At 44.2% G+C, this 8,726-nt stretch overlaps 39 non-coding genes across 39 annotated transcripts; all 39 read left to right on the forward strand.

The window, feature by feature from the left end:
* Positions 1 to 21: 21 nt before the first annotated feature.
* On the forward strand, positions 22 to 140 carry LOC131727845 (5S ribosomal RNA). Its single transcript, XR_009322323.1, has one exon. It is a non-coding gene; the product is annotated as a 5S ribosomal RNA (ribosomal RNA).
* A 100-nt stretch (positions 141 to 240) lies between these two features.
* Positions 241 to 360, forward strand: LOC131727904 (5S ribosomal RNA). Its single transcript, XR_009322382.1, has one exon. It is a non-coding gene; the product is annotated as a 5S ribosomal RNA (ribosomal RNA).
* A 114-nt stretch (positions 361 to 474) lies between these two features.
* Positions 475 to 593, forward strand: LOC131727911 (5S ribosomal RNA). The gene has a single exon (XR_009322389.1). It is a non-coding gene; the product is annotated as a 5S ribosomal RNA (ribosomal RNA).
* Positions 594 to 693: 100 nt separating this feature from the next.
* LOC131727922 (5S ribosomal RNA) lies at positions 694 to 812 on the forward strand. Its single transcript, XR_009322400.1, has one exon. It is a non-coding gene; the product is annotated as a 5S ribosomal RNA (ribosomal RNA).
* A 100-nt stretch (positions 813 to 912) lies between these two features.
* Positions 913 to 1,031, forward strand: LOC131727933 (5S ribosomal RNA). Its single transcript, XR_009322411.1, has one exon. It is a non-coding gene; the product is annotated as a 5S ribosomal RNA (ribosomal RNA).
* A 100-nt stretch (positions 1,032 to 1,131) lies between these two features.
* LOC131727944 (5S ribosomal RNA) lies at positions 1,132 to 1,250 on the forward strand. The gene has a single exon (XR_009322422.1). It is a non-coding gene; the product is annotated as a 5S ribosomal RNA (ribosomal RNA).
* Positions 1,251 to 1,364: 114 nt separating this feature from the next.
* Positions 1,365 to 1,483, forward strand: LOC131727851 (5S ribosomal RNA). The gene has a single exon (XR_009322329.1). It is a non-coding gene; the product is annotated as a 5S ribosomal RNA (ribosomal RNA).
* A 100-nt stretch (positions 1,484 to 1,583) lies between these two features.
* LOC131727862 (5S ribosomal RNA) lies at positions 1,584 to 1,702 on the forward strand. Its single transcript, XR_009322340.1, has one exon. It is a non-coding gene; the product is annotated as a 5S ribosomal RNA (ribosomal RNA).
* A 100-nt stretch (positions 1,703 to 1,802) lies between these two features.
* On the forward strand, positions 1,803 to 1,921 carry LOC131727873 (5S ribosomal RNA). The gene has a single exon (XR_009322351.1). It is a non-coding gene; the product is annotated as a 5S ribosomal RNA (ribosomal RNA).
* Positions 1,922 to 2,022: 101 nt separating this feature from the next.
* On the forward strand, positions 2,023 to 2,141 carry LOC131727884 (5S ribosomal RNA). Its single transcript, XR_009322362.1, has one exon. It is a non-coding gene; the product is annotated as a 5S ribosomal RNA (ribosomal RNA).
* Positions 2,142 to 2,241: 100 nt separating this feature from the next.
* LOC131727895 (5S ribosomal RNA) lies at positions 2,242 to 2,360 on the forward strand. Its single transcript, XR_009322373.1, has one exon. It is a non-coding gene; the product is annotated as a 5S ribosomal RNA (ribosomal RNA).
* Positions 2,361 to 2,460: 100 nt separating this feature from the next.
* LOC131727906 (5S ribosomal RNA) lies at positions 2,461 to 2,579 on the forward strand. The gene has a single exon (XR_009322384.1). It is a non-coding gene; the product is annotated as a 5S ribosomal RNA (ribosomal RNA).
* A 100-nt stretch (positions 2,580 to 2,679) lies between these two features.
* LOC131727907 (5S ribosomal RNA) lies at positions 2,680 to 2,798 on the forward strand. Its single transcript, XR_009322385.1, has one exon. It is a non-coding gene; the product is annotated as a 5S ribosomal RNA (ribosomal RNA).
* A 100-nt stretch (positions 2,799 to 2,898) lies between these two features.
* On the forward strand, positions 2,899 to 3,017 carry LOC131727908 (5S ribosomal RNA). The gene has a single exon (XR_009322386.1). It is a non-coding gene; the product is annotated as a 5S ribosomal RNA (ribosomal RNA).
* Positions 3,018 to 3,131: 114 nt separating this feature from the next.
* On the forward strand, positions 3,132 to 3,250 carry LOC131727909 (5S ribosomal RNA). The gene has a single exon (XR_009322387.1). It is a non-coding gene; the product is annotated as a 5S ribosomal RNA (ribosomal RNA).
* A 114-nt stretch (positions 3,251 to 3,364) lies between these two features.
* On the forward strand, positions 3,365 to 3,483 carry LOC131727910 (5S ribosomal RNA). The gene has a single exon (XR_009322388.1). It is a non-coding gene; the product is annotated as a 5S ribosomal RNA (ribosomal RNA).
* Positions 3,484 to 3,597: 114 nt separating this feature from the next.
* On the forward strand, positions 3,598 to 3,716 carry LOC131727912 (5S ribosomal RNA). The gene has a single exon (XR_009322390.1). It is a non-coding gene; the product is annotated as a 5S ribosomal RNA (ribosomal RNA).
* Positions 3,717 to 3,830: 114 nt separating this feature from the next.
* LOC131727913 (5S ribosomal RNA) lies at positions 3,831 to 3,949 on the forward strand. Its single transcript, XR_009322391.1, has one exon. It is a non-coding gene; the product is annotated as a 5S ribosomal RNA (ribosomal RNA).
* Positions 3,950 to 4,063: 114 nt separating this feature from the next.
* LOC131727914 (5S ribosomal RNA) lies at positions 4,064 to 4,182 on the forward strand. Its single transcript, XR_009322392.1, has one exon. It is a non-coding gene; the product is annotated as a 5S ribosomal RNA (ribosomal RNA).
* Positions 4,183 to 4,296: 114 nt separating this feature from the next.
* Positions 4,297 to 4,415, forward strand: LOC131727915 (5S ribosomal RNA). Its single transcript, XR_009322393.1, has one exon. It is a non-coding gene; the product is annotated as a 5S ribosomal RNA (ribosomal RNA).
* A 114-nt stretch (positions 4,416 to 4,529) lies between these two features.
* LOC131727916 (5S ribosomal RNA) lies at positions 4,530 to 4,648 on the forward strand. The gene has a single exon (XR_009322394.1). It is a non-coding gene; the product is annotated as a 5S ribosomal RNA (ribosomal RNA).
* Positions 4,649 to 4,762: 114 nt separating this feature from the next.
* LOC131727917 (5S ribosomal RNA) lies at positions 4,763 to 4,881 on the forward strand. Its single transcript, XR_009322395.1, has one exon. It is a non-coding gene; the product is annotated as a 5S ribosomal RNA (ribosomal RNA).
* A 114-nt stretch (positions 4,882 to 4,995) lies between these two features.
* On the forward strand, positions 4,996 to 5,114 carry LOC131727918 (5S ribosomal RNA). Its single transcript, XR_009322396.1, has one exon. It is a non-coding gene; the product is annotated as a 5S ribosomal RNA (ribosomal RNA).
* Positions 5,115 to 5,214: 100 nt separating this feature from the next.
* Positions 5,215 to 5,333, forward strand: LOC131727919 (5S ribosomal RNA). Its single transcript, XR_009322397.1, has one exon. It is a non-coding gene; the product is annotated as a 5S ribosomal RNA (ribosomal RNA).
* A 100-nt stretch (positions 5,334 to 5,433) lies between these two features.
* Positions 5,434 to 5,552, forward strand: LOC131727920 (5S ribosomal RNA). Its single transcript, XR_009322398.1, has one exon. It is a non-coding gene; the product is annotated as a 5S ribosomal RNA (ribosomal RNA).
* Positions 5,553 to 5,666: 114 nt separating this feature from the next.
* LOC131727921 (5S ribosomal RNA) lies at positions 5,667 to 5,785 on the forward strand. Its single transcript, XR_009322399.1, has one exon. It is a non-coding gene; the product is annotated as a 5S ribosomal RNA (ribosomal RNA).
* A 100-nt stretch (positions 5,786 to 5,885) lies between these two features.
* LOC131727923 (5S ribosomal RNA) lies at positions 5,886 to 6,004 on the forward strand. Its single transcript, XR_009322401.1, has one exon. It is a non-coding gene; the product is annotated as a 5S ribosomal RNA (ribosomal RNA).
* Positions 6,005 to 6,104: 100 nt separating this feature from the next.
* On the forward strand, positions 6,105 to 6,223 carry LOC131727924 (5S ribosomal RNA). The gene has a single exon (XR_009322402.1). It is a non-coding gene; the product is annotated as a 5S ribosomal RNA (ribosomal RNA).
* A 100-nt stretch (positions 6,224 to 6,323) lies between these two features.
* LOC131727925 (5S ribosomal RNA) lies at positions 6,324 to 6,442 on the forward strand. Its single transcript, XR_009322403.1, has one exon. It is a non-coding gene; the product is annotated as a 5S ribosomal RNA (ribosomal RNA).
* A 100-nt stretch (positions 6,443 to 6,542) lies between these two features.
* On the forward strand, positions 6,543 to 6,661 carry LOC131727926 (5S ribosomal RNA). Its single transcript, XR_009322404.1, has one exon. It is a non-coding gene; the product is annotated as a 5S ribosomal RNA (ribosomal RNA).
* Positions 6,662 to 6,761: 100 nt separating this feature from the next.
* On the forward strand, positions 6,762 to 6,880 carry LOC131727927 (5S ribosomal RNA). Its single transcript, XR_009322405.1, has one exon. It is a non-coding gene; the product is annotated as a 5S ribosomal RNA (ribosomal RNA).
* Positions 6,881 to 6,980: 100 nt separating this feature from the next.
* On the forward strand, positions 6,981 to 7,099 carry LOC131727928 (5S ribosomal RNA). Its single transcript, XR_009322406.1, has one exon. It is a non-coding gene; the product is annotated as a 5S ribosomal RNA (ribosomal RNA).
* Positions 7,100 to 7,199: 100 nt separating this feature from the next.
* On the forward strand, positions 7,200 to 7,318 carry LOC131727929 (5S ribosomal RNA). The gene has a single exon (XR_009322407.1). It is a non-coding gene; the product is annotated as a 5S ribosomal RNA (ribosomal RNA).
* Positions 7,319 to 7,418: 100 nt separating this feature from the next.
* On the forward strand, positions 7,419 to 7,537 carry LOC131727930 (5S ribosomal RNA). Its single transcript, XR_009322408.1, has one exon. It is a non-coding gene; the product is annotated as a 5S ribosomal RNA (ribosomal RNA).
* A 100-nt stretch (positions 7,538 to 7,637) lies between these two features.
* LOC131727931 (5S ribosomal RNA) lies at positions 7,638 to 7,756 on the forward strand. The gene has a single exon (XR_009322409.1). It is a non-coding gene; the product is annotated as a 5S ribosomal RNA (ribosomal RNA).
* A 100-nt stretch (positions 7,757 to 7,856) lies between these two features.
* On the forward strand, positions 7,857 to 7,975 carry LOC131727932 (5S ribosomal RNA). Its single transcript, XR_009322410.1, has one exon. It is a non-coding gene; the product is annotated as a 5S ribosomal RNA (ribosomal RNA).
* A 100-nt stretch (positions 7,976 to 8,075) lies between these two features.
* LOC131727934 (5S ribosomal RNA) lies at positions 8,076 to 8,194 on the forward strand. The gene has a single exon (XR_009322412.1). It is a non-coding gene; the product is annotated as a 5S ribosomal RNA (ribosomal RNA).
* Positions 8,195 to 8,294: 100 nt separating this feature from the next.
* LOC131727935 (5S ribosomal RNA) lies at positions 8,295 to 8,413 on the forward strand. Its single transcript, XR_009322413.1, has one exon. It is a non-coding gene; the product is annotated as a 5S ribosomal RNA (ribosomal RNA).
* A 100-nt stretch (positions 8,414 to 8,513) lies between these two features.
* LOC131727936 (5S ribosomal RNA) lies at positions 8,514 to 8,632 on the forward strand. The gene has a single exon (XR_009322414.1). It is a non-coding gene; the product is annotated as a 5S ribosomal RNA (ribosomal RNA).
* Positions 8,633 to 8,726: the final 94 nt, after the last annotated feature.

Below are 8,726 nucleotides of genomic sequence, written 5' to 3' on the forward strand. Positions count from 1 at the left end.
CATGAAAGCAGAAATGCAATCGCCTGCGGCCACACCACCTTGAATAAGCCTGATCTCGTCTGATCTCAGAAGCTAAGCAATGTTGGGCTTGGTTAGTACTTGGATGGGAGACCACCTGGGAATATCAAGTGCTGCAGGCATTACATTTTACAATTGAAATGTGTGGAGGACAAAAGGAAATTTTGGAGGAATCACCCCCAGCTCACTAAACATAAAAGTCATGAAAGCAGAAATGCAATCGCCTGCGGCCACACCACCTTGAATAAGCCTGATCTCGTCTGATCTCAGAAGCTAAGCAATGTTGGGCTTGGTTAGTACTTGGATGGGGAGACCACCTGGGAATATCAAGTGCTGCAGGCATTACATTTTTGTAATTACATTTTACAATTGAAATGTGTGGAGGACAAAAGGAAATTTTGGAGGAATCACCCCCAGCTCACTAAACATAAAAGTCATGAAAGCAGAAATGCAATCGCCTGCGGCCACACCACCTTGAATAAGCCTGATCTCGTCTGATCTCAGAAGCTAAGCAATGTTGGGCTTGGTTAGTACTTGGATGGGAGACCACCTGGGAATATCAAGTGCTGCAGGCATTACATTTTACAATTGAAATGTGTGGAGGACAAAAGGAAATTTTGGAGGAATCACCCCCAGCTCACTAAACATAAAAGTCATGAAAGCAGAAATGCAATCGCCTGCGGCCACACCACCTTGAATAAGCCTGATCTCGTCTGATCTCAGAAGCTAAGCAATGTTGGGCTTGGTTAGTACTTGGATGGGAGACCACCTGGGAATATCAAGTGCTGCAGGCATTACATTTTACAATTGAAATGTGTGGAGGACAAAAGGAAATTTTGGAGGAATCACCCCCAGCTCACTAAACATAAAAGTCATGAAAGCAGAAATGCAATCGCCTGCGGCCACACCACCTTGAATAAGCCTGATCTCGTCTGATCTCAGAAGCTAAGCAATGTTGGGCTTGGTTAGTACTTGGATGGGAGACCACCTGGGAATATCAAGTGCTGCAGGCATTACATTTTACAATTGAAATGTGTGGAGGACAAAAGGAAATTTTGGAGGAATCACCCCCAGCTCACTAAACATAAAAGTCATGAAAGCAGAAATGCAATCGCCTGCGGCCACACCACCTTGAATAAGCCTGATCTCGTCTGATCTCAGAAGCTAAGCAATGTTGGGCTTGGTTAGTACTTGGATGGGAGACCACCTGGGAATATCAAGTGCTGCAGGCATTACATTTTTGGCATTACATTTTACAATTGAAATGTGTGGAGGACAAAAGGAAATTTTGGAGGAATCACCCCCAGCTCACTAAACATAAAAGTCATGAAAGCAGAAATGCAATCGCCTGCGGCCACACCACCTTGAATAAGCCTGATCTCGTCTGATCTCAGAAGCTAAGCAATGTTGGGCTTGGTTAGTACTTGGATGGGAGACCACCTGGGAATATCAAGTGCTGCAGGCATTACATTTTACAATTGAAATGTGTGGAGGACAAAAGGAAATTTTGGAGGAATCACCCCCAGCTCACTAAACATAAAAGTCATGAAAGCAGAAATGCAATCGCCTGCGGCCACACCACCTTGAATAAGCCTGATCTCGTCTGATCTCAGAAGCTAAGCAATGTTGGGCTTGGTTAGTACTTGGATGGGAGACCACCTGGGAATATCAAGTGCTGCAGGCATTACATTTTACAATTGAAATGTGTGGAGGACAAAAGGAAATTTTGGAGGAATCACCCCCAGCTCACTAAACATAAAAGTCATGAAAGCAGAAATGCAATCGCCTGCGGCCACACCACCTTGAATAAGCCTGATCTCGTCTGATCTCAGAAGCTAAGCAATGTTGGGCTTGGTTAGTACTTGGATGGGAGACCACCTGGGAATATCAAGTGCTGCAGGCATTACATTTTTACAATTGAAATGTGTGGAGGACAAAAGGAAATTTTGGAGGAATCACCCCCAGCTCACTAAACATAAAAGTCATGAAAGCAGAAATGCAATCGCCTGCGGCCACACCACCTTGAATAAGCCTGATCTCGTCTGATCTCAGAAGCTAAGCAATGTTGGGCTTGGTTAGTACTTGGATGGGAGACCACCTGGGAATATCAAGTGCTGCAGGCATTACATTTTACAATTGAAATGTGTGGAGGACAAAAGGAAATTTTGGAGGAATCACCCCCAGCTCACTAAACATAAAAGTCATGAAAGCAGAAATGCAATCGCCTGCGGCCACACCACCTTGAATAAGCCTGATCTCGTCTGATCTCAGAAGCTAAGCAATGTTGGGCTTGGTTAGTACTTGGATGGGAGACCACCTGGGAATATCAAGTGCTGCAGGCATTACATTTTACAATTGAAATGTGTGGAGGACAAAAGGAAATTTTGGAGGAATCACCCCCAGCTCACTAAACATAAAAGTCATGAAAGCAGAAATGCAATCGCCTGCGGCCACACCACCTTGAATAAGCCTGATCTCGTCTGATCTCAGAAGCTAAGCAATGTTGGGCTTGGTTAGTACTTGGATGGGAGACCACCTGGGAATATCAAGTGCTGCAGGCATTACATTTTACAATTGAAATGTGTGGAGGACAAAAGGAAATTTTGGAGGAATCACCCCCAGCTCACTAAACATAAAAGTCATGAAAGCAGAAATGCAATCGCCTGCGGCCACACCACCTTGAATAAGCCTGATCTCGTCTGATCTCAGAAGCTAAGCAATGTTGGGCTTGGTTAGTACTTGGATGGGAGACCACCTGGGAATATCAAGTGCTGCAGGCATTACATTTTACAATTGAAATGTGTGGAGGACAAAAGGAAATTTTGGAGGAATCACCCCCAGCTCACTAAACATAAAAGTCATGAAAGCAGAAATGCAATCGCCTGCGGCCACACCACCTTGAATAAGCCTGATCTCGTCTGATCTCAGAAGCTAAGCAATGTTGGGCTTGGTTAGTACTTGGATGGGAGACCACCTGGGAATATCAAGTGCTGCAGGCATTACATTTTTGTAATTACATTTTACAATTGAAATGTGTGGAGGACAAAAGGAAATTTTGGAGGAATCACCCCCAGCTCACTAAACATAAAAGTCATGAAAGCAGAAATGCAATCGCCTGCGGCCACACCACCTTGAATAAGCCTGATCTCGTCTGATCTCAGAAGCTAAGCAATGTTGGGCTTGGTTAGTACTTGGATGGGAGACCACCTGGGAATATCAAGTGCTGCAGGCATTACATTTTTGTAATTACATTTTACAATTGAAATGTGTGGAGGACAAAAGGAAATTTTGGAGGAATCACCCCCAGCTCACTAAACATAAAAGTCATGAAAGCAGAAATGCAATCGCCTGCGGCCACACCACCTTGAATAAGCCTGATCTCGTCTGATCTCAGAAGCTAAGCAATGTTGGGCTTGGTTAGTACTTGGATGGGAGACCACCTGGGAATATCAAGTGCTGCAGGCATTACATTTTTGTAATTACATTTTACAATTGAAATGTGTGGAGGACAAAAGGAAATTTTGGAGGAATCACCCCCAGCTCACTAAACATAAAAGTCATGAAAGCAGAAATGCAATCGCCTGCGGCCACACCACCTTGAATAAGCCTGATCTCGTCTGATCTCAGAAGCTAAGCAATGTTGGGCTTGGTTAGTACTTGGATGGGAGACCACCTGGGAATATCAAGTGCTGCAGGCATTACATTTTTGTAATTACATTTTACAATTGAAATGTGTGGAGGACAAAAGGAAATTTTGGAGGAATCACCCCCAGCTCACTAAACATAAAAGTCATGAAAGCAGAAATGCAATCGCCTGCGGCCACACCACCTTGAATAAGCCTGATCTCGTCTGATCTCAGAAGCTAAGCAATGTTGGGCTTGGTTAGTACTTGGATGGGAGACCACCTGGGAATATCAAGTGCTGCAGGCATTACATTTTTGTAATTACATTTTACAATTGAAATGTGTGGAGGACAAAAGGAAATTTTGGAGGAATCACCCCCAGCTCACTAAACATAAAAGTCATGAAAGCAGAAATGCAATCGCCTGCGGCCACACCACCTTGAATAAGCCTGATCTCGTCTGATCTCAGAAGCTAAGCAATGTTGGGCTTGGTTAGTACTTGGATGGGAGACCACCTGGGAATATCAAGTGCTGCAGGCATTACATTTTTGTAATTACATTTTACAATTGAAATGTGTGGAGGACAAAAGGAAATTTTGGAGGAATCACCCCCAGCTCACTAAACATAAAAGTCATGAAAGCAGAAATGCAATCGCCTGCGGCCACACCACCTTGAATAAGCCTGATCTCGTCTGATCTCAGAAGCTAAGCAATGTTGGGCTTGGTTAGTACTTGGATGGGAGACCACCTGGGAATATCAAGTGCTGCAGGCATTACATTTTTGGCATTACATTTTACAATTGAAATGTGTGGAGGACAAAAGGAAATTTTGGAGGAATCACCCCCAGCTCACTAAACATAAAAGTCATGAAAGCAGAAATGCAATCGCCTGCGGCCACACCACCTTGAATAAGCCTGATCTCGTCTGATCTCAGAAGCTAAGCAATGTTGGGCTTGGTTAGTACTTGGATGGGAGACCACCTGGGAATATCAAGTGCTGCAGGCATTACATTTTTGGCATTACATTTTACAATTGAAATGTGTGGAGGACAAAAGGAAATTTTGGAGGAATCACCCCCAGCTCACTAAACATAAAAGTCATGAAAGCAGAAATGCAATCGCCTGCGGCCACACCACCTTGAATAAGCCTGATCTCGTCTGATCTCAGAAGCTAAGCAATGTTGGGCTTGGTTAGTACTTGGATGGGAGACCACCTGGGAATATCAAGTGCTGCAGGCATTACATTTTTGGCATTACATTTTACAATTGAAATGTGTGGAGGACAAAAGGAAATTTTGGAGGAATCACCCCCAGCTCACTAAACATAAAAGTCATGAAAGCAGAAATGCAATCGCCTGCGGCCACACCACCTTGAATAAGCCTGATCTCGTCTGATCTCAGAAGCTAAGCAATGTTGGGCTTGGTTAGTACTTGGATGGGAGACCACCTGGGAATATCAAGTGCTGCAGGCATTACATTTTACAATTGAAATGTGTGGAGGACAAAAGGAAATTTTGGAGGAATCACCCCCAGCTCACTAAACATAAAAGTCATGAAAGCAGAAATGCAATCGCCTGCGGCCACACCACCTTGAATAAGCCTGATCTCGTCTGATCTCAGAAGCTAAGCAATGTTGGGCTTGGTTAGTACTTGGATGGGAGACCACCTGGGAATATCAAGTGCTGCAGGCATTACATTTTACAATTGAAATGTGTGGAGGACAAAAGGAAATTTTGGAGGAATCACCCCCAGCTCACTAAACATAAAAGTCATGAAAGCAGAAATGCAATCGCCTGCGGCCACACCACCTTGAATAAGCCTGATCTCGTCTGATCTCAGAAGCTAAGCAATGTTGGGCTTGGTTAGTACTTGGATGGGAGACCACCTGGGAATATCAAGTGCTGCAGGCATTACATTTTTGTAATTACATTTTACAATTGAAATGTGTGGAGGACAAAAGGAAATTTTGGAGGAATCACCCCCAGCTCACTAAACATAAAAGTCATGAAAGCAGAAATGCAATCGCCTGCGGCCACACCACCTTGAATAAGCCTGATCTCGTCTGATCTCAGAAGCTAAGCAATGTTGGGCTTGGTTAGTACTTGGATGGGAGACCACCTGGGAATATCAAGTGCTGCAGGCATTACATTTTACAATTGAAATGTGTGGAGGACAAAAGGAAATTTTGGAGGAATCACCCCCAGCTCACTAAACATAAAAGTCATGAAAGCAGAAATGCAATCGCCTGCGGCCACACCACCTTGAATAAGCCTGATCTCGTCTGATCTCAGAAGCTAAGCAATGTTGGGCTTGGTTAGTACTTGGATGGGAGACCACCTGGGAATATCAAGTGCTGCAGGCATTACATTTTACAATTGAAATGTGTGGAGGACAAAAGGAAATTTTGGAGGAATCACCCCCAGCTCACTAAACATAAAAGTCATGAAAGCAGAAATGCAATCGCCTGCGGCCACACCACCTTGAATAAGCCTGATCTCGTCTGATCTCAGAAGCTAAGCAATGTTGGGCTTGGTTAGTACTTGGATGGGAGACCACCTGGGAATATCAAGTGCTGCAGGCATTACATTTTACAATTGAAATGTGTGGAGGACAAAAGGAAATTTTGGAGGAATCACCCCCAGCTCACTAAACATAAAAGTCATGAAAGCAGAAATGCAATCGCCTGCGGCCACACCACCTTGAATAAGCCTGATCTCGTCTGATCTCAGAAGCTAAGCAATGTTGGGCTTGGTTAGTACTTGGATGGGAGACCACCTGGGAATATCAAGTGCTGCAGGCATTACATTTTACAATTGAAATGTGTGGAGGACAAAAGGAAATTTTGGAGGAATCACCCCCAGCTCACTAAACATAAAAGTCATGAAAGCAGAAATGCAATCGCCTGCGGCCACACCACCTTGAATAAGCCTGATCTCGTCTGATCTCAGAAGCTAAGCAATGTTGGGCTTGGTTAGTACTTGGATGGGAGACCACCTGGGAATATCAAGTGCTGCAGGCATTACATTTTACAATTGAAATGTGTGGAGGACAAAAGGAAATTTTGGAGGAATCACCCCCAGCTCACTAAACATAAAAGTCATGAAAGCAGAAATGCAATCGCCTGCGGCCACACCACCTTGAATAAGCCTGATCTCGTCTGATCTCAGAAGCTAAGCAATGTTGGGCTTGGTTAGTACTTGGATGGGAGACCACCTGGGAATATCAAGTGCTGCAGGCATTACATTTTACAATTGAAATGTGTGGAGGACAAAAGGAAATTTTGGAGGAATCACCCCCAGCTCACTAAACATAAAAGTCATGAAAGCAGAAATGCAATCGCCTGCGGCCACACCACCTTGAATAAGCCTGATCTCGTCTGATCTCAGAAGCTAAGCAATGTTGGGCTTGGTTAGTACTTGGATGGGAGACCACCTGGGAATATCAAGTGCTGCAGGCATTACATTTTACAATTGAAATGTGTGGAGGACAAAAGGAAATTTTGGAGGAATCACCCCCAGCTCACTAAACATAAAAGTCATGAAAGCAGAAATGCAATCGCCTGCGGCCACACCACCTTGAATAAGCCTGATCTCGTCTGATCTCAGAAGCTAAGCAATGTTGGGCTTGGTTAGTACTTGGATGGGAGACCACCTGGGAATATCAAGTGCTGCAGGCATTACATTTTACAATTGAAATGTGTGGAGGACAAAAGGAAATTTTGGAGGAATCACCCCCAGCTCACTAAACATAAAAGTCATGAAAGCAGAAATGCAATCGCCTGCGGCCACACCACCTTGAATAAGCCTGATCTCGTCTGATCTCAGAAGCTAAGCAATGTTGGGCTTGGTTAGTACTTGGATGGGAGACCACCTGGGAATATCAAGTGCTGCAGGCATTACATTTTACAATTGAAATGTGTGGAGGACAAAAGGAAATTTTGGAGGAATCACCCCCAGCTCACTAAACATAAAAGTCATGAAAGCAGAAATGCAATCGCCTGCGGCCACACCACCTTGAATAAGCCTGATCTCGTCTGATCTCAGAAGCTAAGCAATGTTGGGCTTGGTTAGTACTTGGATGGGAGACCACCTGGGAATATCAAGTGCTGCAGGCATTACATTTTACAATTGAAATGTGTGGAGGACAAAAGGAAATTTTGGAGGAATCACCCCCAGCTCACTAAACATAAAAGTCATGAAAGCAGAAATGCAATCGCCTGCGGCCACACCACCTTGAATAAGCCTGATCTCGTCTGATCTCAGAAGCTAAGCAATGTTGGGCTTGGTTAGTACTTGGATGGGAGACCACCTGGGAATATCAAGTGCTGCAGGCATTACATTTTACAATTGAAATGTGTGGAGGACAAAAGGAAATTTTGGAGGAATCACCCCCAGCTCACTAAACATAAAAGTCATGAAAGCAGAAATGCAATCGCCTGCGGCCACACCACCTTGAATAAGCCTGATCTCGTCTGATCTCAGAAGCTAAGCAATGTTGGGCTTGGTTAGTACTTGGATGGGAGACCACCTGGGAATATCAAGTGCTGCAGGCATTACATTTTACAATTGAAATGTGTGGAGGACAAAAGGAAATTTTGGAGGAATCACCCCCAGCTCACTAAACATAAAAGTCATGAAAGCAGAAATGCAATCGCCTGCGGCCACACCACCTTGAATAAGCCTGATCTCGTCTGATCTCAGAAGCTAAGCAATGTTGGGCTTGGTTAGTACTTGGATGGGAGACCACCTGGGAATATCAAGTGCTGCAGGCATTACATTTTACAATTGAAATGTGTGGAGGACAAAAGGAAATTTTGGAGGAATCACCCCCAGCTCACTAAACATAAAAGTCATGAAAGCAGAAATGCAATCGCCTGCGGCCACACCACCTTGAATAAGCCTGATCTCGTCTGATCTCAGAAGCTAAGCAATGTTGGGCTTGGTTAGTACTTGGATGGGAGACCACCTGGGAATATCAAGTGCTGCAGGCATTACATTTTACAATTGAAATGTGTGGAGGACAAAAGGAAATTTTGGAGGAATCACCCCCAGCTCACTAAACATAAAAGTCATGAAAGCAGAAAT

Source organism: Acipenser ruthenus, unplaced genomic scaffold (assembly GCF_902713425.1).
Source record: "Acipenser ruthenus unplaced genomic scaffold, fAciRut3.2 maternal haplotype, whole genome shotgun sequence".
NCBI classification, from domain to species: domain Eukaryota; kingdom Metazoa; phylum Chordata; class Actinopteri; order Acipenseriformes; family Acipenseridae; genus Acipenser; species Acipenser ruthenus.